Here is a 12207-nt window from a genome sequence, read left to right as displayed (position 1 = left end):
AGCTCGGAAATTGCTTGCCACACAAGCAAGAGGATGTGATTTTGATTCCGAGAACTTAGGTGTGATTACAACCCAGATGTGATGGCACATGCCTTGTAGTCCAAGCACTGGAAAGGCGGAGACAGGAGGATCCCTGGGGATTGCTAATCAGCCAGCACTGTTTACTCAGAAATTCTGAGCCAGTGAGAGAGTCTACACCAAAAGCAACACCAGCAGCAGCAAGGTACTGGAGAGATGGCTCAGCAGCTGAGAGCACTTGTTGCTCTTACAGAGCACCAGAGTATGCTTCTCAGCACCCATGTTCAGTAGTTCACGCATGCCTGTGATTCCAGCCTCAGGAGATCTGATGCTCTCTTCTGGGCTCCACAGAAACACACCTGCACTTGTGTAAGTGCATGTGTGCATGCGTGCACAAACACACATTTCAAATACATCTAAAAAAATACTGAACAGCTGGGAATATTTCCCCTGAATTTCCAGGGTGGCAATTTAAAAGAGACTACAGAGCAAAGAAGGGGGAAAGAGTGGCCCCAAATCAGCCTTCCTAGAGGAATTGGGATCGGGACCAGCCAAGCCCTAGCGGACATGGTCTTGGTGGCAGGATCCTGCATGGACAGACCCCAGGGCTATTCTTCTGAGACCTTATGTTTATGGAGTATTCTATACTTTTAACTCTGGGTGAACTGTGGGGAACAAGATTAAATACCAACTCTTTCTGAGACCTACCTAATTCTTCCAAGAATGTCCAGTATTACCTGTCTGTTCAGGTATAGAAAGCTCATGAAACAAATGGCAAACTTGGGAATTCTAGTCTAGACTGTGATGCCTAAGTCAGACTAAGGAGAATAGCAGGACCCCTCCAATGCCGTGAAGCAAATGCAGGCTGTCTTACTTGGGAATGGATCTGGGCTGTGCTGAGCGGTAGCCAGCTTAGCTTGGCTGCCTCTGTACTGGGCTCTAACCCAGCTCATAAGCTATGAGCAAAGACTAAGAGCCAGTGTGCACAGAAATCATACTGACTTCGGAACATTTAACATTTCTGAGCCTCAGTTTCCTCATTTGCAAAAGATTAATTCACTATTAATGAGTCCTAACAGAACTGCCAGCTGAGTGTCCTAGAAAAAACAGAAGATGCTTAGTCAATTTAACTAGGAGGAGGCATCTCCTGTATCAAGTTCTTATGCTAATGCCACATGCCAATAAGAGGGATGGATACGTGATGTGATTGACTTTGGTCCTCTTTGAAGGCCACATCATACCAGCTCATTGATACTAGGTCCTATAGGACCCAGCCCATGGTTACTAACAGAGCCCAGGTTTAGGAAAAAGTGGAACAGAGTGATTAAGTGCTTTCCCTGGATACAACAGCATGTCAGTGGCTATGATAAGATCCATCTCTTGAATGCAAAAACTCCAAATTTGGGGTGACAATGGCACACACTGAAATGTTGCTGACTTGGAAGGAAAGCATCTACGGGACCCAGGAAAGCAGGGGTGTCAGCAGAGAGTGCTCTCAGTTTTCCTACGTCAGGGAATCCTGGAGCCGGGCGGGCCATATAAGGTTCAGTCATAGCCCTCACTCTAGAGAGAAAAAAGTAGGAACTGCAGCTGGCTCAGCACATTGCTCTCACAGAGGACCTGACTTCAGTTCCCAGCTCCCACGACGGTGATTCACAACCACCTGTAACTCCAATCAGGGGATCCAACTACTCTGGTCTCAGTGGGAAACCTACACTCACGGGTACATTACCTACCTACCTACACATAATTAAAAATAAAATGGGTGGTGTGGGCCCATAATACTAAAAAGGAAGAGGGAATGGAAGGAAGGTCAGGAGTTCTGAGTTAGCCAAAGCTGCACAGACAGATGAAAGCTACAAGAGATACCTGAGTGGCCACCATGGCACCTGAGGAAAGTTGAGTAAGGTCACATCTGTGCAAAGCATCGTGGTATCAAAATGATACAGCTTTCTATTTGTTTGCTTGTTTGTTTGTTCATCCTTCTGTCTACTAACTGGTATCTATCCAATAGGTAAAACTTCTGTTAAACATCTAAAATGTGTTGATAGTCGACTTGGATTACCCCACAATCTTGTGCATGTATGATAGCACTTAAGTACTTGACCTTTAGAACAATCAGATGACTGTTAGCCCCTAGCCACAGCCCCTAACTCCCATGCTTCCCGTTTTCCTTTACCCAGGGCAAGACAATCGTTGCAATACACAGACTCCTAACAAAATGCAACTACATCACAAAGGAAAGTCAGGCATTTGTTAAGACATCATTCATTGCTGGAAACCCCAAAGGATAGCATGCTCCACATTATGAAAATGCATGTACATATTTTCTCCATAAAACAGGGAGAACATTCCCAGATGGTGACCCCAAAGCAATCCAAGGAAAATGATGGTGGAGCCAAGTGACCCACGCATTCCTCTCTATGTGTAACTTAAAATTGGTAGGTTATCTTTCGGTTCCCCTCCACTTTTTTTCTTCAAAATACAGCACTTAGCTGCCATTGCTAATAAGAATAAAACCAGGACATATACATCCAGGGGGAGTATGGGGTCACCCAACTAATCCACGAGCTGTGGGTTACTAGGCTCCTGGGGATAAAGACTCCAGTCCACACACTATTATTCAGAGAGTTCTCCTGCCCTGACTATCAGGTTTCTTGCTTCTGAAAAAATGTATGCAACCCAGTGAAGTCCAGGAGGGGGGTAGAATGCTGTTTTGGGAATTGGCTTAGGAGTGTGTGTTTACTCCTGTGCTGGGGAGGGGGCTTGCTCTCCGATTATCGAGCAAACTTAGCAGCTTCCTAGAAATGTTGACTGTGGCTTGTGCTCTACCTGGGAAAGGTGTAGCTTGGCGGACAGACAGCAGACGGGATTCATTTCTAAAGGGTGGGGCTGTGGATTATCAGCGGAGGGAAGGCAAGAGACTCAACCTGGCAGTGATTGATCTAGGGCAGGCCACAAATCACTGTGCTGGTTTAATGCATGTGCTTATATTAGGAAGTAGAGGTAGACTCGCAGGAATACATCAAAATAGATCTAGAGGGTCTCACACACCCAGCATCCAGCTCCGTACAGTAGAGAGCTCTTATACAGTACATTGTCATAACCTAAAAATCTCAACACTGGCAATACTAAAATTTATTAGATCAGAGTTATTAGGAGGGTTTTACCAATGTGGAGATGCATACATTTTCTTTTTTCTGCTTGGTGTATCTTTGCCAAATTATGTGACATTTTGTTATGGTTGTGCTGCTCAGTTTTTATCAACTTGACATAAGCTAGGGTCATCTGGGAAGAGTAAACCATTACTGAATTATGTCTCCATCAGACTGACCAATAGGCAAGCCTATAGGACATTTTCTTGATTAATGACTGATGTGGAAAGGCCCGGCCCACCGTGGGTGGTGCCATCCCCTAGGCAGGTGATCCTGGGTCATATAAGAAAGCAGGCTAAACAATACAGTAAACAGCACTCTCTCGCAGTTTCTGCTTCCATTCTTGCCTCCAGATGACTGCCCTAGTTTAATTCCCACCTTGGCTACCCTCAGTACTATGATCAGGACATGCAAGTCAAAATAAATCCTTTCCTTCCCAAGTTGTTTTTGGTCGCCATTTCTTTATCACAGCAATAGAAAACAAAGAACAACGCACTGTTTCATATAATCATCCCCATAGTCAAGATCTGGAAATGATCCATCTTTATAATAAAAGGGCATTACTTTTACTAACAAGTGATTCAATTAGCATGTGCCTTCTAGAACAGGGAGAATCTAGAACAGAGCCTGTTCTCTACTTTGGCAGAACATACTTGCGAAAGCCCCCTTTCCAATTCAGACTGGCCAGCAAAAACTCCAGCAAGGTCTGTATTAGTCAGCAAATGCTGTAAAGAACAGGCGCTGATTCAAAACATCATAAAACAGCAAACATTCTCCACTGCTCACATTGAACCAAGCATGTGGGTGAACCCAGGTCTTTCTTGGTCATGGAGCCTCCCTCCATCTTCTGCAATGCAGACAGGGCAATCAGGTGCATGCAGGATCTCAAGAGAGTTCCACTGGGCAGTGGAGGATGCTGCTTACAATCACATTTCATTGGCAGAGAAGTGGGGTAACTTAACTGGATGGGATACAGTACAAACCTCAGGAAAGCCCAGGAAAGGAATGGAGATCCACGGTGAGGACAGTGAGGGCTGACACCAAACCCATGTCCTCCTTTCCTGTTTCTCTGAGATTAAGACACAACTTGCTGTTGCCAAAGTGAACAGACGCACAAGCCTTTGGGAAACAAGCCTCCTTTTCTGTGTATTATGAAGTTCTAGAACCTGCCTCTGGGATCCAAATGGGTTGCTGGTGGTGGCTATGCCACACTGATCTCTGGTATTTCGTGAGTATATATTGGCTAAGAGTGATTCAGACGTGAGACTGCCTAAAACCAGAGGGACCAAATGGGGAACAGCATGAGTATTTAGATAGCAAAGTGGAGAGATGATGTCACTTTCAACAGAGAAGCCAGAGCCAGGCTGACCTGGATCCACAGCTCAGGGGGACCACAGCACTGACAACATGGCTCAGGGGACCACCGGGCCCCAGCTGCCTTTACTTGAGAATGTGTAAACAGTACTTGCCTCTTGAGACTAGAAAAAATGCCTGCCACACATATAAGCTTCGAGGCCATCAGAAAATGCTACCATTGTTACGAATTTGAAGGTTCAAACACAATGCTCACTGTTTTTTAATATCAATCTATAGCGTTACGGTGATTGCAGATCCCTCTTGCTAATCTTAACTCCTCTAACTATCTTGGGGAAGGCTTCAATAGTACCTCTGTGAAGGGGGATACGTGATCTCAGGACAGTGGGGGAAGCCCACCACATCCCTTAAGCCATGTCATCACGCCTTTCCAAGCTCAACGGTAAAGATTTCAATTACACTACAGATCAAGTCAGAATGCATTGTACGTCCCAGCACTGACTGGCTGGGAAAATTAATTCGCCTGAGGCATTCAGTGTTCTCCTCTGTAAAATAGGAGTAATAGTTGCTGTTTATTGGGAACTGAGGCTGGAAAGTGGATTAGACCCTGAAAGCAGCCTGCGAATGCACGTCACCCCACACGGATGGACCAGAGGAGCATCTGGGTCACATCATGGCCCACACATTCAACTGGTCAAATGGTAGGAGACAGAAGCTCTTCATTCTTATGATTTGTTAAAACTAAAATCATGATAAGAGTTAAAAAGCAGATTACAGAGAGATGCTGCCTACTGCCAAGCCTGATGACCTAAGTTCAATGCCCAGAATCCCCTCGGTGGAAGGAGAGAACTGATTCCCATTGTCCTCTGACCTCCACGCCTGTGCCGACAACCCTGCATAGGCTCACGAACACACAAACATGTATTTTTAAAAATAAAACCAAAGAGGAGTACAACTGATGATGGAAGAAAAAGGACTTAGAAACCCAGGAGCACTGGCTGGCCTCATGGAGCTGGGTCTCTGAATGTATGCCCAGAAAATCCTGTCTATTGCAGACAGCTGCAGAGGCAGCACTTAAGTGTTCAGTAGTACGTGAATGAAAATGCCCCCAAAGACTGACAGTGGCATTACTGGAGGTGTGGCTTTGTTGGAGTAGGCATGGCCTTGTTGGAGAAGTCACTGGGGATGGGCTTTGAGGTTTCAAATGTTCAAGCCAGGTTAAGTGGGTTCTCTTTTCCTGCTGCCTTCAGATCCAAATATGGAATTCTCAGCTACCACTGTCTGCCTGCGTGCTGCCATGCAGCCACTGACCCCATGATGATAATGAACTAAGCCTATGATGCTGTAAGCCAGCCCCAATTAAATGCGCTTTTTTCGTGAGTTGCCATGGTCTCCATGTCCTTTCACAGAAATAGAAACCCTAACTAAGACAAGTAGGAATCAGTAACTGTGTAATCTTTCTTCCAGGCAGAGCACAGTTGGTGGTTCTGTTCACCCCTATCCTGTACAAACACAGTGCTTGTCCTGGATCTGTGTAAAAGAAGCACTTGTGTAAAGAAACACTCATGTAAAAAACACTTGTGTAAAGAAACACTTGCGTAAAGAGACTAGTACAAAGAAACACTCATGTAAAGAAACTAGTGTAAAACACCACGTGTGTAACGAAGCATTTGTGTAGATATGCCAGCTTGCAGCAACAGTAACAAGCAGCTCCGATACATTTTACTATTTACAGTGACATGAAATTCCCATGAAGTACATATTAATTTGCACCATTTATGTAGAGGAGAAAACAACGACTGGAGAACTTCAACGAGGCACTGCAGGAAAGGGCAGGTGACAATCAAGATTTGGGGATGCCACATGCCACACTGTGATCTGGCCCTGCCTCATATTCTCTAACACACAGCTTGAAGAAGCTACCAAGAAATTAACAACATCCATATATTTTCATTTGAGTCTACTTTATATCATATTTATTTTACACACTTAGAATTTACAAGAGAAGCGTTACTGCTGGAAGAAAAAAAAAAACCCAAACCTTGTAAGCAAAGCTATAATCTACATTCAGAGCTTATTGCTAATGGCATCTTGCAAATTCTAATCCAATGGGCCTTAATTGCATTATGCTGATGGCTCTGGTCCTTCTTTACAGTCTCTCAGTCCTGGTTTTATGTTCTGCAACCTTAAATAGGACTTGTCACATTTACTATGGCAAGGGACACCGGTGCTGAGCATATTATTGACGTGACATTATTCAGAGAACTACAATAGGCAAACCAAACCATTTTAATAATTCATTGATATCCTACATGGGACATCGGAACTCTAATTTTTCCAGTATCATTTACAGGATGTTAATGGTGACAAAGAATGGCAGTCTCTTTGCAGGGACATGTGGGAGGAAAACGAAGCTAGAATTGACTTGTGATGTTCAGAGCTCTCAGGGGGGTGAGCCCAGGTCGGCATCAGGAGCAGTCTTGGTTGGGAATCAGCCTAAGACAAGCTTAAAAGTAAAAAATAGACACCAGTAAATGCACCATCTAATAGAACAACCAGGAAAGGAAGTATGTAAGATCTCTTTCCTGCCCCTAATGTATTTTTCTTTCTTTTATTCTTATTTTTTTATTTCATATACATTGATTTGCCTGTACGAGGGTGTTGGAACCCTTGGAACTGGAGTTACAGGCAGTTGTGAGTTGCCATGTGGTTGCTGGGAATTGAACCCTGCTCCTCTGGAAGAACAGCCAGTGCTCTTAACCACTGAGCCATCTCTCCAGCTCCTATGCATTTTAATTAGTCTATATACCATGTGGTTTCCCAAGTGTCCTGGTTATTTGAGACAGGGTCTTGCTACTTGGAACTTACTTACCTTAAAAGTATGATTCCCCCAAAAGCCAGCAAAAGAGTCAGAGAAGACCTATTTCCATTGTTAGGAGCCCCATAAGAGGACCAAGTTGCACAACTGTAATATATGTGCAGAGTGCTTAGTGTTAATTTAACTAGATATGCCATGTTTTGTTGATATCCATGGGAGGCCTGTCCATTCCTGAAAAGAAATGGAGGAGTGGATTGGAGGATAGGGACAGATTGGGGTTAGGGGAGGGACTAAGAGGGAGGGGAAGGGGAAAGTGCGGCTGGGATGTAAAATAAAACATTAAAGTAAAAAACTATAATCCCTACCCCAGCCTCCCCAGTTCAGCATTACAGGCAAGCATTGCTGCATCCAGCTGTCTGCTTTGCTTCTAATACAAAAATGCTCTAGTGGAGGACAATGCTCTCTGATGATTGTACACTCTGAATCTGGGAAGTAACCCAAAATGATCCTTGGCAGAACCCTGGATTTTTCTTAAACCTTGAAGGACAGGGGCTGAATGTGTCATTTCTAACCTTGAAGTCAACCATCACAATCAGTCCTCACGTCCAGCCTCCCCATAAACACCCACACATCCTCCTGCCAAAATACACAAACATCCTTAATGAGAAAATCATGACAACTCTTTCTTCCTTGTGTACAGGCCAAAACATTTCACTTTGTGTTACTGGAACACAATTTATTTAAAAAAAAACTGTATCAATACCTATAGATAACTACAAAGCTATCAAAGGAGAAATTATACAGACGAGCATTATATTTAATTTGGTATATGAATTATGAGTTATGCACAAGCAAAACTATTAGAAATGCTTAGATAGTAATTGGCAATAGTCTGCACTCTGGATTTTAAGAAATGCTTATCTTGCCAGAAACTAACAAGAGAATGAAAATGTTGCAAAACCTTCCAGTTTCCTTCTCTTCGATGTGTTCACTTTGCAGCTCAGAAACAGTTTAAGGCAGGGCAGTGAGTGTCTTGAGGAGTTTGGCAGGCAACACGAGGGTGCATTTACGCTTTGCTGTTGAAGAAAGAGCCTTGTTTTTTTCCTTCCCCCACGGTGAATTTTTCATTCTAATGTGAGTGATGATTTACGTTAACTATAGGTAAAACATGGTTACATTCCTGAAGGATTGCAGGCAAGTACAGAGTCGTACAATGAGTTGAAGCGTAAAAGCTTTCTCTGTCATAATATTTATTATAATGGCATATAAAATAGCTGAAATAAATAATGGATGACTGAAGGTAAATTCATATGATAAAGACTCCTTCAGCAGACACCATTACTTTGGACTGCTCTCGTTTTATACACAGTTGAAGAGTCTTAATAAACATGCCCTATATCTTCTGTAAGTACTGGGAACATCAAAGATGGGCTTAAAAGCCAGCACACTGGACAGTTGGCTAATTTACTGAATAATTACTTTCTCAACAGGAATGGTCTATATACTTTGCATACTTAATAGCTGAGTTCTTAATGAAAGTTGATAAGCATCTGAATCTCCTACCTTGAGAAAACTGCTGATAAAAGGGCTAAAGACCAGTGCCCCCACCCCAGGCTCCATTCAGAAAGAGGTGCACAGCCCCAAACAGAGTTCTGGGCCCAATGGCAGGCCAACCATGAGGAAGCTGAATGGATAGAAGACAAACAAGACTTGTCTGCTCTGGTTTGGACAATTTTCTATGTTTCCTGACAAACGTTCAAGGTCAGAAGATCCAGAAATGGAGGAATAATCTTCCTTTCCGGCACTGGAATGAGGAGACCCAGATAGTGATGTACCCACAGCTCTTGATCAGGGATCGACCTGTACCCTATGATCATCCAAAATGTCCGTGGGCATTTTTAGTTGTCACAATTTGTTAGAGAGGTGTACTGGTCCCTAGGAATAGCAGCCAGGATGCTGCAAGCATCCCAAAATGCACAGGTTGACCTCCCATGGCAAAGAAGGTTCAAGTGTCGGCAGCGTCAAGGTTCAGTGTAGGTTTGGTGAGAGGACTCTGCACTCGCCTTGATAGTCTTCAGCTGCTTAGACATACCTCTAGGGGTTACAAAGGTAGCTCATCAATAAGGACATGTAATGCAAAAGTCCCAAGTCCCACTGCACCACAAAGAATGTAGTAGCTGCCTATCTCAAGCACTACCAGAAGAAGGTTCTTTGCACCTATAAATGTACCGCGTGACTTTCCTAACCACTGAAGGGTTATGACAAGACACTGCTCCACAACTTGGCTTTTCTCAATTAATACGTAAAGAACATGTCTGACCAAAGCCATGTGTTCAACATATAATAAGAATGCTGAGTCCATACTTAACAGTTTAAGAAACTTGTATGTGTACCATCACCTCTGTGTGTGTGTGTGTGTATACACGCATGCACTTGTATGAAAGAAGTCTATACCAGGTTTCTTGCAAGCTCCAGGGCCCACATATCTTCACTCCTTCCTTGCTAGTCCTGGCATATCAGCATCCATGCTCTCTCTCTCTCTCTCTCTCTCTCTCTCTCTCTCTCTCTCTCTCTCTCCCCTGCTCTCTCTCTCCTCTTTTCTCTCTCTCCTCTCTCTCTCTCTCTCTCTCTCTCTCTCTCTCTCTCTCTCTCTCTCTCTCTCTCGTTTTTTGTGAGGGTGCTAGAGATAGGAACTCAGGTCACTTTAGTACATGGACAATCCCTTTGGCTTCTGAATTTTTAAATTAAATTCTCCATGTCTTACCTTACATCTCCGTAAAAAGACAAATTTCAGAACTCCCCTGGGGAGTAACTGTGAGGATTTCATTGTGTGGCGTGTATGAAAAGTACCTTGATAATCACAAGTGTTAAACATATGGAGAGTACCTTGTTATAAGAGCTAGCTCCTGTATTTGCGGAAACCACTGTGGTATTGTTTCTCATTTCTCCCAGTGAAAGCAATGCTATAATAGACACACTTAGCAATATGCAGCCCTGCCCACCCCAGGCAATCTTGGGAGTAGAAGTAGCCACATCTTCAATTTTGATAGATTTTTGTTGGGTGTCCTCCAAAGAGGTAAAAGCAATGTCCATCCCTACAAACACTGCAGGAGGGGCTCTGAGAGAAACCCAAACAGCCAATAGCTCATGCTGACACTGATAATAAATTAAAAGGCACAGTTTTATATCTCTACCTAGAATGTTTAATGCACCATCAGTGGCATGGGACAGGCTTTACTTTAGAGACGGAATGAATGAATGAATGGATGGATGAATGGATGAATGAATGAATATATAATACGGCCACAGGGATGGGATGGCATCAGAGGCAGAGCTAAAAAGGTAGCTGATAACACTGGCTGTAGCCATTTCCACAGCCATTTGATAATCTGGCCTCTCCTCTGAGTGCTTCAGGCCGGCTGGCGAAGTGCCGGCATCTCAGAAGCTGGCCACCCTGCATGATGATGAATATGAGCTCGGCACGCAGAGTGTGGCGTAAACATGGAACAGGCTCATCACGCTTGAGGAGCAGCCATGGCAGTTATTGCTAATTTATGGTGGATCCAAAGAGAGAAATCGTGCAGAGTTTCTGCAGAAGCAAGACAGAGTCTCCAAAGGATAAACTAGGAGAGATTAAAAAACAGCCTTCAGAAAGACATAAGGTTTCCTGTTTAAAATTGAATCTCCCCTGCAGCCTTTTAAAGGCTCCCACCAAAACACTCACAAAGACGGGGACTCGAGGGCTTGAAACAACACATGTGCAGAAGGAGAGTTTGTGGTCAGGTTGTCATCAGATTTTGTACATCTTTTAGATCAGCAATGAGATCAAATAAATTACACTTAAAAATAAGATAGATAAGGAAGAGAAACAACATGAAAAGGGGGGATTTGCTTATGGAGAGGAGAATTTTCATTTAACTGTTAAGTTACCAGGTACAGACTTATTTTGATTAGAATGATGGAGCCATCAAATGACTTTGTATAGTGTAAGAGAAGATTAAGATACTTATATTGAAATTCCAAGAGTAACAGGAAGGAGGGGAAAGGAAAGGGTCTTTTCCTTCTTTATCAACAAAATGTGCAGGTGATTATTCACAAACATACCCAAGTAAGAATAATAAAGAAAAAAGACTTCATGGAGAAGAAATAAGGACAAGTATGTCAGGATTTCAATTCACACACGAAAAGGCAGAAAGCAACGGAGTACCATTTTGACCTCAGTTTTACATTTTATCCAATTTATTCATCTTATTCTCACTTGCAGAGAGCCAAGTGGGCCCCAGAAGAGGTCTCCTCTCCACAGTGGGGAACTGGTGTGAAGAGGGAGGCGGGAAGGGCACCACAGGCTCAGCCAGCCATACAGGAAAGCGAGACAACTAGGGTCCCATGAAGAACACAATGCGACCTATCCCTCACATGGACTGGCTTCCTCGAGTCACCTTTCTCCCACTGTGAAATAGATGCAATGAGCTCCTAGAAGACAGCAGAGCCACTAGCAACACAGGTCCCAGGCTCACCAATGGACAAAAGGTGTCTGTCAATCAGTATACAGACACACACAGGTGGATCTGTGACATAGAGTGGGGGGATGCCTGGACAAGCTCTGACATTCTCTGTCATAGCTTGGTCAAAGTTCTCCAGGGTCTCCGTTCTAGGCAACATCCAGAAAGTCCCTGTGCATCGGCTCCACCCTGACATCAGGAAAGAGATATGCTGGGACAAGCTGGGGTATTCAGCTTGCAAGCAGAGATGAAAGCCAGGGACTGCAGAGTTGAAAGCCGACAGAATCAGGAGCCAAACAGCAGGAATAAGCCAGGAAACATCTTTGAGAGACAGTTGCCCATTATGTGTCTGGAGTTAATTCAAATGATTCAGCCCAGTAGCATAGATCAGACTAATGAT

At 43.8% G+C, this 12207-nt stretch overlaps 1 protein-coding gene across 2 annotated transcripts in view; it reads right to left on the bottom strand.

Annotated features, from left to right (window-relative positions):
* The window catches only part of Wwox (WW domain containing oxidoreductase), an 871622-nt gene that overhangs the window by 631968 nt on the left and 227447 nt on the right, over positions 1-12207 (bottom strand). The window lies entirely within an intron of this gene.

This window comes from Microtus pennsylvanicus, chromosome 6 (genome assembly GCF_037038515.1).
Source record: "Microtus pennsylvanicus isolate mMicPen1 chromosome 6, mMicPen1.hap1, whole genome shotgun sequence".
Taxonomy (NCBI): domain Eukaryota; kingdom Metazoa; phylum Chordata; class Mammalia; order Rodentia; family Cricetidae; genus Microtus; species Microtus pennsylvanicus.
The sequence above is the reverse complement of the archived record's forward strand: the minus strand, read 5'-3'. Positions and strand labels throughout refer to the sequence as shown.